Genomic DNA, 15,169 nt, shown 5'->3' with positions numbered 1-15,169 from the left:
TTGTAGGTTCTGGATATTAGCCTTTTGTCAGATGAGTAGATTGCAAAAATTTTCTCCCATTCCATAGGTTGCCTGTTCACTCTGATGGTAGTTTCTTTTGCTGTGCAGAAGCTCTTTAGTTTAATTAAATCCCATTTGTCAACTTTGGCTTTTGTTGCCATTGCTTTTGGTGCTTTAGACATGAAGTCCTTGCACATGCCTATGTCCTGAATGGTATTGCCTAGGTTTTCTGCTAGGGTTTCTATGGTTTTAGGTATAACATTTAAGTCTCTAATCTATCTGGAATTAATTTTTGTATAAGGTGTAAGGAAGGGATCCAGTTTCAGCTTATTTATTAAATAGGGAATCCTTTCCCCATTTCTTGTTTTTGTCAGGTTTGTCAAAGATCAGATGGTTGTAGATGTGTGGTATTATTTCTGAGGGCTCTGTTCTGTTCCATTGGTCTATATCTCTGTGTTGGTACCAGTACCATGCTGTTTTGGTTACTGTAGCCTTGTAGTATAGTTTGAAGTCAGGTAGCATGATGCCTCCAGCTTTGTTCTTTTGGCTTAGTATTGTCTTGGCAATGTGGGCTCTTTTTTGGTTCCATATGAACTTTAAAGTAGCTTTTTCCAATTCTGTGAAGAAAGTCATTGGTAGCTTAATGAGGATGGCATTGAATCTATAAATTACCTTGGGCAGTATGGCCATTTTCACGATATTGATTTTTCCTCTCCATGAGCATGGAATGTTCTTCCATTTGTTTGTGTCCTCTTTTATTTCATTGAGCAGTGGTTTGTAGCTCTCCTTGAAAGAGGTCCTCCACATCCCTAGTAAGTTGGATTCCTAGGTATTTTATTCTCTTTGAAGCAATTGTGAATGAGAGTTCACTCATGATTTGGCTCTCTGTCTGTTATTGGTGTATAAGAATGCTTGTGATTTTTGCACATTGATTTTGTATCCTGAGACTTTGCTGAAGTTGCTTATCAGCTTAAGGAGATTTTGGGCTGAGACTATGGGGTTTTCTAAATATACAGTCATGTCATCTGCAAACAGGAACAATTTGACTTCCTCTTTTCCTAATTGAATACCCTTTATTTCTTTCTCTTGTCTGACTGCCCTGGCCAGAACTTCCAACACTATGTTGAATAGGAGTGGTGAGAGAGGGCATCCCCGTCTTGTGCGAATTTTCAAGGGGAATGCTTCCATTTTTTGCCCATTCAGTATTATATTGGCTGTGGGTTTATCATAAGTAGCTGTTATTATTTTGAGATATGTTCCATCAATACCGAATTTATTGAGAGTTTTTAGCATGAAGGGCTGTTGAATTTTGTCAAAGGCCTTTTCTGCATCTATTGAGATAATCACGCGGTTTTTGTCTTTGGTTCTGTTTATATGCTGGATTACATTTATTGATTTGCGTATATTGAACCAACCTTGCATCCCAGGGATGAAGCTCACTTGATCATGGTGGATAAGCTTTTTGATGTGCTGCTGGATTTGGTTTGCCAGTATTTTATTGAAGATTTTTGCACTGATGTTCATCAGGGATACTGGTCTAACATTCTCTTTTTTTGTTGTGTCTCTGTCAGACTTTGGTATCAGGATGATGTTGGCCTCATAAAATGAGTTAGGGAGGAGTCCCTCTTTGTCTGTTGATTGGAATAGTTTCAAAAGGAATGGTACCAGCTCCTCCTTGTACCTCTGGTAGAATTTGGCTGTGAATCCATCTGGTCCCGGATTTCTTTTTGTTGGTAGGCTATTAATTATTGCCTCAATTTCAGAGCCTGTTAATGGTCTATTCAGGGACTCAACTTCTTCCTGGTTTAGTCTTGGGAGGGTGTATGTGTCCAGGAATTTATCCATTTCTTCTGGGTTTTCTAGTTTATTTGCGTAGAGGTGTTTATAGTATTCTTTGATGGTAGTTTGTATTTCTGTGGGGTTGGTGGTAATATCCCCTTTATCATTTTTTATTGTGTCTATTTGATTCTTCTCTTTTTTCTCCCTTATTAGTCTTGCTAGCAGTCTACCAATTTTGTTGATCTTTTCAAAAAACCAGCTCCTGGATTCATTGATTTTTTGAAGGATTTTTGTGTCTCTATCTCCTTCAGTTCTGCTCTGATCTTAGTTATTTCTTGCCTTCCGCTAGCTTTTGAATGTGTTTGATCTTGTTTCTCTGGTTCTTTTAATTGTGATGTTAGGGTGTCAATTTTAAATCTTTCCTGCTTTCTCTTGTAGGCATTTAGTGCTATAAATTTCCCTCTACACACTGCTTTACATGTGTCCCAGAGATTCTGGTATGTTGTGTCTTTGTTCTCATTGGTTTCAAAGGACATCTTTATTTCTGCCTCATTTTGTTATGTACCCAGTAGTCATTCAGGAGCAGGTTGTTCAGTTTGCATTTAGTTGAGCAGTTTTGACTGAGTTTCTTAATCCTGAGTTCTAGTTTGATTGCACTGTGGTCTGAGAGACAGTTTGTTATAATTTCTGTTCTTGTACATTTGCTGAGGAGTGCTTTACTTCCAACTATGTGTTCAATTTTGGAGTAAGTGTGATGTGGTGCTGAGAAGAATGTATATTATGTTGATTTGGGATGGAGAGTTCTGTAGATGTCTATTAGGTCTGCTTGGTGCAGAGATGAGTTCAATTCCTGGATATCCTTGTTAACTTTCTGTCTCGTTGATCTGTCTAATGTTGACAGTGGGGTGTTGAAGTCTCCCATTATTATTGTGTGTGAGTCTCAGTCTCTTTGTAAGTCCCTAAGTACTTGCTTTATGAATCTGGGTGCTCCCTGTATTGGGTGCATATATATTTAGGATAGTTAGCTCTTCCTGTTGAATTGATCCCTTTACCATTATGTAGTGGCCTTCTTTGTCTCTTTTGATCTTTGTTGGTTTAAAGTCTGTTTTATAAGAGACTAGGATTGCAACCCCTGCCTTTTTTTGTTTTCCATTTGCTTGGCAGATCTTCCTCCATCCCTTTATTTTGAGCCTATGTGTGTCTCTGAACGTGAGATGGGTCTCCTAAATACAGCAAACTGATGGGTCTTCACTCTTTATCCAATTTGCCAATCTGTGTCTTTTAATTGGAGCATTTAGTCCATTTACATTTAAGGTTAATATAGTTATGTGTGAATGTGATCCTGTCATTATGATGTTAGCTGGTTATTTTGCTCATTTGTTGATGCAGTTTCTTCCTAGCATCAATGGTCTTTACATTTTGGCATGTTTTTGTAGTGGCTGGTACCAGTTGTTCCTTTCCATGTTTAGTGCTTCCTTCTGGAGCTCTTGTTGGGCAGGTCTGGTGGTGACAAAATCTCTCAGCATTTGCTTGTCTGTAAAGGATTTTATTTCTCCTTCACTTATGAAACTTAGTTTGGTTGGATATGAAATTCTGGGTTGAAAATTCTTTTAAGAATGTTGAATATTGGCCCTCACTCTCTACTGGCTTGTAGAATTTCTGCCAGGTGACCTGCTGTTAGTCTGATGGGCTTCCCTTTGTGGGTAACACGACCTTTCTCTCTGGCTGCCCTTAACATTTTTTCCTTCATTTCAACTTTGGTGAATCTGACAATTATGTGCCTTGGAGTTGCTCTTCTTGAGGAGTGTCTTTGTGGCATTCTCTGTATTTCCTGAATTTGAATGTTGGCCTGCCTTGCTAGGTTGGGGAAGTTCTCCTGGGTAATATCCTGTAGAGTGTTTTCCAACTTGGTTCCATTCTCCCTGTCATTTTCAGGTACACCAATCAGACATAGATTTGGTCTTTTCACATAGTTCCATGTTTCTTGGAGGCTTTGTTCATTTCTTTTTACTCTTTTTTCTCTAAACTTCGCACTTCATTTCATTCATTTCATCTTTAATCACTGATACTCTTTCTTCCAGTTGATCGAGTTGGTTACTGAAGCTTGTGCATTTGTCATGTAGTTCTTGTGTCATGTTTTTCAGCTCTATCAGTTCATTTAAGGACTTCTCTACATTGGTTATTCTAGTTAGCCATTCATCTAACCTTTTTTCAAGGTTTTTAGCTTCTTTGCAATGGGTTCAAACTTCCTCCTTTAGCTCAGAAAAGTTTGATCATCTGAAGCCTTCTTCTCTCAACTCCTCAAAGTCATTCTCTATCCAGCTTGGTTCTGTTGCTGGCGAGGAGCTGCGTTCCTTAGGAGGGGGAGAGGAACTCTGATTTTTAGAATTTTCACCTTTTCTGCACTGCTTTTTCCCCATCTTTGTGGTTTTATCTACTTTTGGTCTTTGATGAAGGTGATGTACAGATGGAGTTTTGGTGTGGATGTCCTTTCTGTTTGTTAGTTTTCCTTCTAATAGTCAGGACCCTCAGCTGCAGGTCTATTGGAGTTTGCTGGAGGTCCATTCCACACCCTGTTTGCCTGGGTATCAGCAGCAGAGGCTGCAGAAAAGTGAATACTGCTGAACACCAAATGTTGCTGCCTGATCATTCCTCTGGAAGCTTCGTCTCCAAGGGGTACCTGGCCGTGTAAGGTGTGAGGTGTCTGTCTGCCCCTAGTGGGGGATATATCCAAGTTAGGCTACTCAGGGGTCAGGGACCCACTTGAGCAGAGAGTCTGTCCATTCTCAGATCTCAACCTCTGTGCTGGGAGAATCACTACTCTCTTCAAAGCTGTCAGATAGGGACATTTAAATCTGCAGAGGTTTCTGCTGCCTTTTGTTTGGCTATGCCCTGTCCCCAGAGGTGGAGTCTACAGAGGCAGGCAGGCCTCCATGAGCTGCAGTGGGCTCCACCCAGTTCGAGCTTCCAGGCCGCTTTGTTTACCTACTTAAGCCTCAGCAATGGCGGGCACCCCTCCCCCAGCCTTGCTGTCGCCTTGCAGTTAGATCTCAGACTGCTGTGCTAGCAATGAGGGAGGCTCTGTGGGCATAGGACCCTCCGAGCCATGTGCGGGATATAATCTCCTGGTGTGCCGTTTGCTAAGACCCTTGGTAAAGCGCAGTATTAAGGTGGGAGTGACCAGATTTTCCAGGTGTTGTGTGTCACGGTTTCCCTTGGCTAGGAAAGGGAATTCCCTTCCCCCTTGTGCTTCCCAGGTGAGGCGATGCCTCTCCCTGCTTTGGCTGTTACTCAGTGGGCTGCACTGTCTGACACGCCCCAGTGAGATGAACCTGGTATCTCAGTTGGAAATGCAGAAATCACCCATCTTCTGTGTCACTCACGCTGGGAGCTGGAGGCTGGAGCTGTTTCTATTCAGTCATCTTGCAACCACCCCTGCCCCTAGTGGCTTTTTCATCCAGAAATTGGAAGGCACTACACCTTTAGGCTGGTAGCCTTCGGGTGAATGAAAAACAGAGTTCAGACTGAAGAAGTGTTGTGTGTGCCTGCTCAGACTATCTTTCTTCCATCATCTCCTGCTACTAATTCTTCACCAGTAAAATTGTACATTCCCATCCCCACCCCAAGCTTAGATAATTGGGGAATTGTTGGGAGTCTCTTATTAGTTGGCACAGCTGAGTTTTATTTATTTATAATTTATACTCAATGTATCTCCAACATATTTGAGGTGGTCAACAATAAAAGTATTATGTCCGTTATAGAAATTAAAAGTAATCTTTCCCCTCTTCCCAACTAATCCCTGTGTACACCCCCCTCCCCCCCAACAATAATAGAAAGAAGTAAAAGTTAACTTTGATTCAGCCTTGGTTAAAGTGATAGGAAAGCATAAGTTACAATAATATTCAATTATTTCATGTCAAAATATTCTGATCATCTCAAGAACATAGGAAACAAAGATATTGGATAGGTGGGGAAAACATTTTATTTAGAATTAAATGAATGTGCTCGTTACTAAGTTTTTGTATCTCAGCACCAAACTTATCTATTCTGTGCTACATGATGCTGGAACTGAGACTTTACAAACTACATTCCAGCTGGCTCCCTCTTAAGTTCTGCCAATTATGGTGATGACAGGAGGTTGTTTAGAAGGAGAGCACAAGGTGGAGACAGGAAGAAAGAACTACTTGCTCTTGCTTGCTTCCTCTTCCTGGAAGCATCAGTCCTACAATGCTTTTTTGCCCTAAAAAGGCAATTCCACTCCCCAGTGCTGCCTCACCCTGAGAGGGTAAGTCCTTCCCATCACAACTCTTATAGAACCAGCCTTTTTGAACCTCATCAAAGACACAACAACTACCTATCTAAAGACCCCTTTTCAGAGATCTGAGTTTCAGAGCTTCTTGTCTCCAAGCTTCCAAGTTTTAATACAGATTGAACATCCCTAATTCAACAACCTGAAATTTTAAATGCTCCAAAATCTGAAACTTTAAGGGCTGACATGATGCCACAGGTGGAAATTTTCACAGTTGACCTCATGTGATGGGTCACATCCAAAATACAGTCAAAACTTTGTTTTATCCACAAAATTATTTAAAATCTTATATAAAATTATCTTCAGGCTATATATATGTATATGGAACATAAGTGAATTCCATGTTTAGACTTGGGTGCCATCCCCAAGGTATCTCATTATGTATATGCAGATATTCCAAAATCTGAAGAAAGCTGAAATCAAACACTTCTGGTCCTAAGCATTTTGGATAAGAAATACTCAAACCTGTATATGCAACCTCTTCCCTTTGTTCTCCCAGCCTTAGGGGTGGTATCTGCTCCTGCAGTTGCTTTACGTTTCCTTTTTGTCTTTTTAGCCACCTAATTAACAACTTTATACCTAATTAACAATTCCTTATGTTATATTTTCTGTTAAATAAGTAGTGTGACTGCTATATCCTAACAGGATCTTAATGGCTACAATGGATAGAGGCCATTTCTCTTATTATCTTCACTTACGGGAAGCAGCATGCCTCCTAAGATAGGCACACTCTCTTCCAGAGCTATTAATACAAAGATCTTCCCATGATAGTCAATTTTTGTTGAAGTTTCCCTAACCACACTGGAAGCAAGAAAAAAATATTTTTTAAAGTTTCTTTTAACAAGGAGGCATGTAAGACATTTTATTCCCTTTTTTATTTTTGGCAAAATATGTTTATTGTAAAAATTATAATTTGCTCCTTTTTATGGTATAAATAAACTTTGTTAGACCTATGACTGCATGTATTATATGTGGGTCAGAAAAGCCAGACTCTAGGTCTAATTTTTCTGTTTGTTAGCTTGGTAAATAAAATGAAGATGGTGGTGCTGGCAGCTTAAAAACTACACGCAATGGGAAGTCTGGATTATTTAATGATTTGCTATTGGAAAATTAAAAATAAATTTAAAAGAATGGTAGAAAGATTGCTAGTTCTATAAAGAGGGAGATCACTGGGAGCCTGGCATTATATTCTCAAATGAAATTTTAACCTTCAGCTCTCTGGCAAGCCAAGGAAATAATCATTGCTTTTATGTACAAGTAAAGAAGTGACTTCATCAAAATGGCTGACTAGAGATGCTTGATACTCATGCCTCCCACAAGAAAGGACCAAGGCAACGAATAAACAGCTAAGATTTTACTGGGATGTTGAAGGGAGAGTGCTGGTGTTCAGCGAGGGAGTGGAGATGCACCTGTGGTGATTCATCAGAAATCCAGGAGGACGGCATGGAGGTACCCAGTGTCTGCAACCACCTCCCCTGCTCAGATTCAGTCTGCCTAGAGTTAGGAGGAACTTCCCATTTCAGGGGAAAAGGTAGGCAAAAGATCCCCACCAGTTGCCATTGCCACCACAAACACCCACAGTTCTTACTACAGGAGAATCACATGCTTCTTGCAAGCCCTGAGCCCAGTTTGGAGAACTGCCAGGAATTCATGCAGCTGCATTGCCCCAGTTTAGGGGCATGACGTGTGTACTTCCCACGCACCACTCGCCCTCTGCAAGACAAGCCGGTGCTGCACAGCATCATGAGAACAGAGCCGCCTCTGTAGTACACCTTGTTCTGATGGCCAGTAGCCACAGTTCCTCTCCAATACTGGGGCTTCATCTTAAGTTCACCAAGCCTACACAGGTGGCTAAATGTCACAACTCCATCTGCACAAAACTCAGGCCCAGGGTAGGCTGTGACTCAGGTCTTGCACAGCAAGGTAACCCACCCATCCCTGCCGCCACACTTCCAGCTGAATGAACAGTCTGGCAGTCCTACACAGGGTGAACTCAACCTTGAGCCAGTCCAACCACTGCATGCCCCCTTCAAAGTAGGAGAGGCATCCAAGCCTCTGAACAGCTAATACACACATCAGGCTGGTGGAGCAACTACGCACTTCTGCTCAGGACCTGAAAAATAGCCCTGTCCCTGTAGTGTCCTCCCACTCCCCAGCAGACATGCCCCTAGCCTGCCCAATGGCCCTGCACCTGCAATCAAGATCTGAGACACAGTCCAACAGTCTGGCTTCTGGTGGGCACACCCCTAGGCCAACCAAGCAGCTTTGAGCCCATGACCCAGACCTGAGAAACAGTCCCAAAAGGCTACCCTGAGCTAGCTGAGCTACCTAACACCTGTGTCCCAAAATTGAGAAACACTCCGGTAGGTCCCCCTTCCCCAGAGCAGACACACCCTTAGGCCATCTGAGCAGCCTTGCACCCATGTCTCAGGCCTGAAAACAATACTGTGGGTTGTCCCTGGTAGACAGATATACTCCCAAGCCAGCTGACCAGCTATGTGCCTACATTCTGGGCCTGAGAAACAATCCCACAAATCTACTCCTGGGAGGCATGCCACAAGGCCAGCCAAGCAAATGTGTGCCCATGCTCTCAGCCACAGTAACAACCCCATGACCCCAATGCCAGTGAGCCAGACCCCAAGGTGACTGAACCACCATGTGCACACACACTCCCATGACCTAAGAAACAGCCTGGAGAACCCACTCCCATCATAGCCACACCACTACCATCAAAATCTTAGCCTAGGCCACTGAGACACTCATAAATGTTACTAGTGTGGATTACAGCTGGAAAAAAAAAACAAAAACACAACTACATGGAGACTACACTAGAGTGTCCACGGGGAACCAAGGCCAACAACACTCCAAGGCCCATTCATACAAATAAGCCTTTCCCTATGAAACCTACTTAATAAAATTGGAAGTGGCAACTTTTCTACCAGATACATAGAAATCAATGTAGGAACGGAACATGTTGAACATGAAAAAGAAAGGAAACATGACACCTCTAAAGGGAAAAAATGTCTCCAGTAATAGTCCCCAATCATAAGGAAATCTGTCAAATGCCAGAAAAAGAATTCTAAATAATAATATTAAGGAAACTCAGTGAGATATAAGAGAATACAGATAGACAATTCAATGAAATCAGGAAAGTAATTATTTGAATGAGAAATCCAACAGAGAGAGATATCATTTAAAAAAGAGCCAAACGGAAATCCTAGAGCTGAAGAATTCAATGAATGAAATGACAAAATACAATCGAGAGCTTCAACAACAAACTAGACCAAGCGGAAGAAATAATTTCTGAACTTGAAGACAGGTATTTTGAAATATCACAGGTGAACAAAAGAAAGAAGTAAAGAAAGAAAGAAAAGAAAGAAGAAAAGAGCTTTTTAAAAATGAAGAAAGCCCAGAAGTGCAAAGCGTGCACTCCTGGCTGGAGCTGCAGCACTGGGGCAAGGGTCTTGCAGCTGGGCATGGGGCTACTCCACAAACACTATGTGCCCAAAGGCTAGGCCGCTTCAGAGCTGGAGTAGCAGCCCTGTGGCCAGGGTGGGTAGGCAGGGGCAGCCTCAGAGCCGAGACCCATGTGGAAGGGTCAGCACCAGCTGGTCCCTGGTGGACTCCACCTTCAATGTCAAGCTGCAGGACTATGCTTGGACCTGTTTAGTGAGCACTAGGGTCTTTTTGGATGTCCTGAGCTCAGCGCTGCGGAAAGATTTCATATTGCACAATAAAAAGCCTTGAGGAAGATAGAATTGCTTGTGGAACATGCATGTTCCACCCCACCTGGACCCCAGATTGTGTGCATGTTTGATGAGCTCTCAGATTCCTTGTACAGAGTGGCTGACTTGGTTGAACACAAATATGGAATTATGTCAAAGTTTGCAAAAATTACTGTCTGATTAAAAAAAAAAAAAAATCATGGATTCCCTTGATCCAGAAACCAGGCAAGTGGCTGAACTGTTTATGTTTGATTTTGAAATTAGTGGAATCCATCTAGACAAAGAAAAGTGTAAAAGAGCAGTAGACCTCAATGTTAAAATCTTGGATTTGAGTAGTCCACATCTTATGGCAAACAACTTTCCCAACAAGACCGAGAAGCATCTCTTACCAGAACACATTCGCCATAACTTTTATCTGATGGGGATCGTATCATAATTGGTGGTCTCCATGCAGAAGCATGAGGTGACTTGGTGTGAGAAGCTGCTTACAAAATTTTTCTTTATCCCAATACTGGTCAATTAAAATGTTTAGAAGAATTGCTCAGCAACAGAGATCTTCTGGAAAAGTTGGTAGGTATTCTGTGTATTCCCACAGGGCTCTCCAAGGAACAATAGTTAAAAATTCAGAGACTGTAGTCCAGTTCCTTGAGAAATTCTCTGACCAACTTTCTGAAAGAACTCTAAAAGATTTTGAGATGATATGAGGGATGAAAATGAAACAGAATTCTCAAAATTACAAAGTAATGCCTTGGGACCCCTGCTATCACAGTGATGTGATTCATGAACACAGGTATAATATTGAGCCTGGCTTACATTGCCTGTTTTTCTCCCTTGGAGCATGCATGGAAGGCCTGAATATTTGGCTTAACAAACTGTTGGAGATTTCCTTATATGCAGAATAGCCTGCAAAAGGAGAGGTATGTGTGAAGATGTCCAAAAACTGGCTGTCATTCATGAATCTGAAGGATTGTTGGGGTGCATTTAACTTTGATTTTCTTCAGCAAGCAGACAAACCACATCAGGATTGCCATTTTACAATCCATGGATGCAGATTAAAGGAAGACAGAGACTATTAACTCCCAGTCATAGTTCTTATGCTGAATTTTCCCCATTCCTCAAGGAGTTCACCAACTTGGCTAACTTCTGGAATGAGGGAAAATCTTGTCCATGAAATGGGACATGCTATGCATTGAATGCTAGGATGTACTTGTTACCAACATGTCACCAGAACCAGGCTGTCCCACTGATTTTGCAGAGGTTCCTTCTATTCTAATGGAGTACTTTACAAATGATTATTGAGCAACCAGTTTGCCAGACATAATTAGAATGGGCTACTGCCAAAAAAATATGGTGTCTCAGCTTTGTGAATCTAAAAAGGTTTGTGCTGCAGCCAATATGAAACTTCAGGTCTTTTATGCCACTCTGGATCAAATCTACCAGGGAAAGCATCCCTTGAAGAGTCTAACCACAGACATTCTCAAGGAAACACAAGAGACATTCTATGGCTTACCATATGTTCCAAATACTGCCTGGAAGCTGCGGATCAGCTACCTCGTGGGCTATGGTGCCAAATACTGCTCTTACCTCATGTCTAGGGCAGTTACTTCCATGGTTTGGAAGGAATGTTTTCTACAAAATTCTTTTAACAGGGCCACCAGGGAGTGCTATTGCAGGGAGATGCTGGCCCACAGTGGAGGCAAGGAGCCCATGCTCATGGTTGAAGGTATGCTTCAGAAGTGCCCTTCTATTGATTACTTTGTAAGTGCCCTTGTTTCTTACTTGGATCAGGACTTTGAAACTTTAGTCATGGATTCTGAATCATGGAAACACCCTAAATCTCTTAAATTAAGGTCATGTAGATATTGACTTTGTTATAAATGCTACAGGTGTGAAAGTTTGTTTCTGATTTCAGTGTTGACTTCTGTAATAACTTCTGAAAAACTTTAAACTCATAGAACTTGAGATAAATCATTTGTTCTAATTACATAGAAATGAAGAAAGCCTACAGATGTATGAGACACCATTAAGTGAATAAATATTCATATTATGGGTGCTCTACAAGGAGAAGAGAAGGGCAAAGGAGAGGAAAACATGTTTAATAAAATCACAGCAGAAAACTTCTCAAGTCTTGGGAGACAGATGGTCATCCAGATCCAGAAAGCTCAAAGAATACCAATTAGATTTAACCCAAGCAGGTCCTCTCTGAAGCATGTTGTAGTCAAATTGTCAAAAGTCAAAGACAATTAATTTTAAAAACAGCAGTAGAAAAGCATTAAGTCATACATAAAGGAATCTTCATTAGATTAACAGTGAACTTCCAGCAAAACATTACAGGCCAGCAAAGAACAGGATGATAGAATCAAAGTTCTGGGGAAAAAAAAAAATCTGTCAGCCAAGAATATTAAACCCAGCAAAGTTATACTTTAGAAGTGAAGGAGAAATAAAATCTTTCACAGATAAACAAAAATTAAGGAAATTTACCACTAGACCAGCCTTACAAGAAATGCCCAAGGGAGTCTTACATCTGGAAGTGAAAAAATGGTAACCACCATGATGAAAACATGAGAAACTATAAAACTCACTGGTAAAGCCAATACACAAAGGAGAAAAAGAAAAGAATAAGCCTTATCACTACAGAAAACCACCCAGCTGCAACAACGATCAATCAGGAAGTAAAGAACAAAGATACAAAACAAACCAGGTGTAAATATACAAAACAACCAGAAAAACATCAATAAATAACAGGAGTAAGTCCTCATCTATCAGTAATAACCTCAAAAGTAAATGGATTAAATTCCTCATTTAAAATATATAGACTGACTGACTGACTGAATTAATAAAAACAAGACCCAATAATATGCTGCCTTCAAGAAATTCACTTCACTGTAAACACAGACTGAAAGTGAAATGACGGAAAAGATATTTTATGCAAACAGAAGCCAAAAGTGAACAGGAGTAGCAATACAAACAGACTTTAAGTCAAAAGCTGTAAAGAGACAGACAAAGACATTATATAATAAAGGGATCACTTTGGAGAGAAAATGTAACAATTGTAAATATATATATACCCAACACCAGAGTACCCAGATATATAAATCAAATATTCTATCTAAAGAGATAGACTGCAATACAATAATAGTCAGGGAGTTAATTCAACACCCCACTCTCAGCATTGGATAGATTACCAAAACAGAAAAATCAACAAAGAAACATCAAATTTAAATTATGCCATAAAACAAATGGACCTAGCATATATTTAGAGAACATTTCACCCAACAGCTGCAGAATATATATTCTTTTCATCAGCATATGGAACATTGCTCAGGATTGACCATATATAAAAACATGAAATAAGCCCCCAAAATATTTTTAAAAATAAAAATTATATCAAGTATTTTATCTGACCAAAATGGAATAAAACTAGACATCATTAACAAGAGGAATATTTGAAACTATACAAGTACAAGAAAATTAAACATGCTCCTGAATGACGAATAGATGAGGAAAATGTTAAGAATAAACTAAAAAAAAAAAATGAAGAAGAAGATAGAAACACAGCAAACCAAAACCTATAAGACAAAGCAAAAACAGTATTAAGTAACGTTTATAGCAATACATGCCTACATCAAAAAGCTAGAAAAGGCCAGGCACAGTTGCCCATATCTTCAATTCCAGCATTTTGGGAGGCTGAGACAGGAGGATCACTTTAGGCCAAGAGTTCAAGACCATCCTGGACAATGTAAGACCCTGTCAATCTATCAGTCAATCAGTAGACTAAGACAAGAGGATTGCTTGAAACTAGGGGTACAAGACAAGCCTGGGCAACATACTGAGAACACCATCTCTTCAAATAATTTAACAAATAAAATGAACCCAAATCTAAAAAAACTAGAAAGATTTTAAATAAACAATCTAGTAATGCATCTCAAGGAAGTAGAAAAGCAAAAACAAACCACACCTAAAATTAGTATAAAGAAAGAGCAGAGCAGAAATAAATGAAGTTGAGACTACAAAACAAAAACCACAAAAAATATCAATGAAACAAAAAGCTTATTTTTTTCCATTTTTAATTGTTATTATGGAATTTTTTAAAAATAAAAATTGACAAACCATTAGCTAGACTAAGAAAAAAAAGAGAAAAAAATAAATAAGAAATGAGAAAGATTTAACAGATACCACAGAAATACAAAGGACTATGAGGCTCCCATGAACAACTCTATGCCAGTCATTTTGAAAACCTAAAGAAAACAGATAAATTCCTGGACACATACAATTTACCAAAATTGAACCTAAATAGAAATAGAAAATCTAAACAGACCAATGACAAGTCTCCCAACAAAGAAAATCCCAGGACAAAATGGCTTCACAGCTGAATTCTACTGAACCTTTAAAAAACTATACCAGTTCTCCTGAAACTATTCCAAAAAAATTGAAAGAGATAGAATTCTTTCTAAATCATTCTATGAAGCCAGCATAACTCTGATAACAAAACCAGATAAAGACACAAATGAAAAAACCATGGGCCAATAACATAGACAGAAAAATCCTCAACAAAATACTAGGAAACCAAATCTACCAACATTGGGGTACAAGTTTCTCTTTGATATACTTATTTCCTGCCCCTTGGGTAAATATTCAGTAGTGGGATTGCAGGATTGTACAGCAGTTCTATTTTTAGTTTTCGAGAAATCTCCATCCTATAGGCTGTCTTTTAACTCTGTTGATTGATTCTTTTGCTGTGCAAAAAAGCTTTTTAGTATTATATAATCCCATTTATTTTTGCTTTCGGTTGGCTGTGCCTTTGAGGTCTTATTCATAAAATCTTTTCTCAGACCATCCTGGACAATGTAAGATTGGAATCATCCTAAGTGCCCATCAATGAATGAATGCATAAAGAAAATGTGGTATATGTACACAATGAAATACTATTCAGCCACAAAAAATAATGAGATCCTGTCATTTGCAGCAACATGGATAAAACTGGAGGACATTGTGTTAAGTGAAATAAGCCAGGCACAGAAAGTTAAACACTACATGTCCTCCATTCATTTGTGGAAAATGAAAAAGAAAACCACCTTGATCTCACAGAAGTAAAAAGTAGAACAGAGTATAATAGAGGATAGGAAAGGTAGAGGGAAATAAGGGATAGAGAGAGATTTGTTAAAGGATACAAAATTATAACTAGATAAGAGGAACAAATTCTAGTGTTCTATACCACTGTAGGATGACTACTGTTAACCATAATGTATTGTATAGTTTCAAACAGCTAGAAGGAGGATATTGAATATTCTCACCACCAAGAAATGATAAATGTTTGAGATGGATATGCTAATTGCTCTGATCACTACACATTATA

General features: G+C 39.7%; 1 pseudogene; it reads left to right on the top strand.

Moving 5' to 3' along the window:
• Positions 1-9,739: 9,739 nt before the first annotated feature.
• LOC102139617 (mitochondrial intermediate peptidase pseudogene) lies at positions 9,740-11,679 on the top strand (annotated as a pseudogene).
• The last annotated feature ends 3,490 nt before the right edge of the window (positions 11,680-15,169 follow it).

Source organism: Macaca fascicularis, chromosome 3 (assembly GCF_037993035.2).
Source record: "Macaca fascicularis isolate 582-1 chromosome 3, T2T-MFA8v1.1".
Taxonomy (NCBI): Eukaryota; Metazoa; Chordata; class Mammalia; order Primates; family Cercopithecidae; genus Macaca; species Macaca fascicularis.
This window is presented reverse-complemented; position numbering and strand designations above follow the sequence as displayed.